The 4,508-nt window shown below is 31.8% G+C and overlaps 1 long non-coding RNA gene across 3 annotated transcripts; it reads left to right on the top strand.

Moving 5' to 3' along the window:
• Positions 1–486: 486 nt before the first annotated feature.
• LOC136218962 (uncharacterized) lies at positions 487–4,185 on the top strand. 3 transcript variants are annotated; one of them, XR_010683991.1, is made up of 7 exons: positions 493–709; positions 940–1,023; positions 1,128–1,144; positions 1,246–1,346; positions 1,802–2,267; positions 3,848–3,932; positions 4,012–4,185. It is a non-coding gene; the product is annotated as an uncharacterized lncRNA (long non-coding RNA). The 3 variants fall into 3 exon arrangements; XR_010683990.1 differs by having other exon boundaries at positions 487–709; positions 1,128–1,346; positions 3,426–3,932; XR_010683989.1 differs by having other exon boundaries at positions 494–709; positions 1,128–1,346.
• Positions 4,186–4,508: the final 323 nt, after the last annotated feature.

Genomic DNA, 4,508 nt, shown 5'->3' with positions numbered 1-4,508 from the left:
ATTAATACATGTAATTATCTGCTTGATACTTGATGAACATCATAATGTTTTTTTTTTGTTTTTTTCCAACAACCATGTAATTAATTCAATGATAATTAATGGAAGGTGATTCAGATGTTGATTATATATATAATCATGCATGATTATATATATAATCATGCATGTCATTCAATATGTAATTTTATTATAATCTTTATGTTTAATCGATTTGCACTTTTATGCCACATGTAAATAAATAATTAACAATTAAACCAAGCAACTAATTTTTTATAAATCAAAATTATCAATATTAATGCCAACTTTCCTGAATTGCTAGAATTATATATAACTATAAAAGTGAAACATTGGAACAGTAAAATTGACAATTTTGTGCCAATTTTTTCCCAATGTTACCCTTATATCCCGATTGACCGTATTACCCCTCCAGTTCACCAAAAATTCTCAGCCACCTAGCAACAAAACGGTGTCGTACTACCTACCTTTCCTATCTAGAAATTCGTGCCTTTTTTCCTTCTCTCTTCTTCTCTTCTCTCTCTATTTCCTACCAAATGAGCAGAACGAGACTCCACAGAACAGATACCAAGAATGGCAAGAAGATGTGCAGCGAAAACAAGATCAACAACAATGAAAACACTCTTATTCTTCTAATCAAAACCAACTACAACATTTGAGCACCGTTAAACTGATCTCTCATTCTCTTTCTAACAAGGTAAAGCTCCCTTCTCTCCTTTTTTTCAATTTCCACTGCTTCGTTTTTCTTAATTTGAATTTATTCCTCAATTTGGGAAGGAAAAGAATGGCTAAGAAGAGAGTTTCCAGTTTTAAGGGATTTGGAAGGGAACTTTAAAAAAGAAAATGAATTAGAGAAGATTTCTTGGAATTTATTTTCCTCTCATCACTTCTGTTGTTGCCGGAATAATTGCAATTTTCTTATTATAGTGGTGGATTTTTGTTTCCGCCATTTATCGGAGTGGCCATCTTCTCTCTTTCATGGCTTCCCTTTCAGATCGGTCTGTTCATGAGGTTTGATTTTGTTCGTTCCTAATTTCTTTTTTTCAATTTCTCACCTACATCTGCTTTGGTTTTCAGATGGCTCTTCTCCTCTGATGGTTTTCTCTTCCTTGCAGGTGCCAGGCTAACGCAGGTTTCTTTTATTCTAGGAACCTTGATATAGCTTGCGGTGTTGCTATGGTTATTCACTATTTTTCCTTCTAATTCTGATATCATGGTGGTGGCAAAAATTAGGGTTCCAGCCAGAGCTATATTTGTTTGCGGATCCACAAATCATAACTTGGGTTCTCAAGTTATTATGAGATGACTTTATAGGGAATTGGTTTTCCTTCTTGGTAATGTTGTTTCTGATCCTCTTTTGTTGTTTCTAAAATAGATCATGCTCTTTGTTCAGTGAGGATTAGTTATTTATTTTTGGTGTTTCTCTTTCTCTAATAGTTATTTTTTTAAAATTATTTTCTTTTCTATTGGAATTAGGTTTGGGCTGGGGATTCTACTCTGGCATTTGATTTTTTTTCCTTTCCTTTTGCCCTCTTTCTGTCATTGGCTTCAATTTTCTTTCAAGATGTATTTTCACTTTATATTGTGTTTAGATAATAGTCTTTCACTCATTCTCTATGTATCTCCATTTTTTAATTTTCCTAATTTTGGTTGTCGTTATGCATACTTATGTTTTTTAACTGTCTCTGATTCAATCTGTGGCGATGATTTTATGCTTTTCTTATTACGTTTTGTTTTGTATTTTATTTGAGTTGCATCTTATTTGGGTGGTTTACTTGCAATTCTGCAGGGACATGTTACTTGGAAACACATTTTTGGTGGTTATACATTCCATTCCGAACATGTGGAGATTGTTATTTATTTATTTTTTGTTCTCTTTCATCACTCATCCTCTTTCTTTTATCCGCTTTCCCACCACATTATTCAGGTTAATTTATCTCTAATTTCCTCTTCATTGTCCAACGTTTTAGGGTTTCTTCGGATTTGGACTGAAATGAGTTCCTTTCGATCTGGAAATGTTTTTCGCTTTAAATATTGCTCCTCAAATGCAATACTAGACCAGGGCTTTGTCAGACCATCGAAAAGCAAAGATCGTGGACTATATTATCGGATTGGTTTCATTAGGAATTCAAATCTGTGAACTGGACTGGTTCCTTATCAGTTTGGATAACAATGTCGATCTGTGCACCGAGAGAAACCGAAGATCCATAATGTGGGAATTGCTGCACTTTAAGCGTTACCATCATGATCTATAGGTACTCAGTTTCAGTTCATCATTTATTTGTTGTTGCATTTTGTTTGTCATTTTTAAATATTTTTAACTAACTATTATATGTGTTTAAGAGAGTCTTTCATTTTCTAAGAAATTGCTTTGTACTATTATTCAGTTCCATTGCCTTTTGATCTAATTTTAGATGGAATGGAATCATCTTTGTCTCTTCCCATGTTTTTTTTTAAAACTGTTCCAGCTTTTAACATTTTTCCCTCCATTTATAATAAATGCAATTTCTTTGATGTCTTATTAATAGGTGCAAAGGATTAAAGTAATCATTTTAAATATTGTAGTGGTGTAAATGTGTGGTAAACTTTGTTCAGTTTTCCCAGAGATTGATAGAATCTGAGTATCTAAGAAATTAGCAGAATAATGATTGCTTTTGTTTGACGATTTCAATGCAATCCATTAGGGACATGTTACTTGGAAACATATTGTTTCTTTTTAGATTCCATCGTCAATGGATCTCTATCTTATACATCCACCTCTAAACATGTGGAGATTATTATTTCATTTTCTTGCTCTTTCATCACTCATCCTCTCTTCTTTAAGTGTTTTCCCATCTCACTCTTCAGTTTAATTTATCTCTAATTTCCTCTTCATTGTCCAACTTTCTAGGGTTTATTTGGATTCGGCATGAAATTGGTTCCTTTCAATCCAAAAATAGTAATTGTGATGAAATTGCACATGAAAAAAAAACTAATTTTTCGTTAAATCAAGCTTGAAATTGTACTGAAAGTTAGGCCTAAGGTTACTCTATTTTGTATATAGGGGCTAAATCCGCTCTCTCCAGTAACTATAAGGTTAAATTTGTACCTTATTCTAATAAATTTCTTAAGGTGTCTTCTATTAATGGGTTCTTAAACAGGACATTGCTTCTCTATGCTGCCTCTTTAGGCATCTCTGTTTTTGCTCTTTTCCTTCTGCTACATGGAATTCTTTAACATAATTTTTACAGATTTTTGTTACGGTTGTCTTATTTTAGGTTATATTATTTAGGGTTTTTTATTTATTTAAGAGTCTTTAAAATTTAGGAGTCTTTTATTATTTAATGTTTATTATTTTATGCTTATTATTTAGGTCAGTTTGCGTCTATTTGCTGGTAGTACTTATTAGGCTTTTATTCTTTTATTTTTGGTAGAATCCTAAGGGTGGTAGAATCCTAATGGTGGTAGAATCCTTCTTGGCTAAGGATACCTTGGATGCTTAGGAATCTTGTACCTCTTTATAAAGGGGATTCTTGATCGATCAAAAGAGAGGAGATTTTTTCAATCAAAAGATTAAGGAAGAGTGGTGATCTCTTTAATAAAAATCACTTATCGTAAATTTAAGAAAGATAGGTAATTCAAGGAAGGCCAAGAACAGCAACAAGAAAATCACGCTTGACCCCAGCACAAAATGAATATCTAGGACTTCTTTTTTAAATAATAGTTTTGCTTCATTTCAACATGTTTTGGAGACACCCAAACTTAGCCATTTATATAGTTTTACTAGATTATTGATGTTAAACAAATGAATTCAAGTTCTACGTTGTCTTCACTTGGCCTCTAAACCATGCCTCAGGCTCATTTTCTCAATACGGTACATCACCTACCATTTATAGATGCACAGCTATGGGACTTCTCTCATGTCGATGCTAACATGTAATGTAAGTGTCAATGTATGAAACGATATGATATACTTAGTTATTTTCTAATACCTTAATGCCTTTTATTTATGACATGCAGTTTTACACAATGGTTAGCAAGAAAGTTGGTACCCTAAGTCAAGCTTCAACGTTAAGCTTGCCTGATTTAGATATTAAGTGTGTTTTTAGTTCACCTTTTTTCTAAATGTACATGACATATTTCCGTTTCAAACATATTTGTTGTATATTAGTATGTGATTTTCTCAATTTCATAGACTTCGAGCTATCAAATGGAGTTCAATTTTCTTTTTCGCAATTTATTTATAAAAAAGACAAAGTTGGTTGATCTTCATATTGATGGTTTTGTGAAAAATTGGGAAAAACAAAATCATTTGATATTTTTTATACCAATACAAGGATGTAATATAATTAATTTGGAACAATAACAAAGGATAGGATTTTTCTTAAAATTTAGAATTTTAGATGATAGTTTAGATATTTTTCTTCTCATGTTGGCACATAAATGTATATATGTAACTTAAAATTTCTTAGATGTCAACTTTATAGTATTTTTTTATTAATAATTATAGATGTATG

This window comes from Euphorbia lathyris, chromosome 2, assembly GCF_963576675.1.
Source record: "Euphorbia lathyris chromosome 2, ddEupLath1.1, whole genome shotgun sequence".
Lineage (NCBI taxonomy): Eukaryota > Viridiplantae > Streptophyta > Magnoliopsida > Malpighiales > Euphorbiaceae > Euphorbia > Euphorbia lathyris.
The sequence above is the reverse complement of the archived record's forward strand: the minus strand, read 5'-3'. Positions and strand labels throughout refer to the sequence as shown.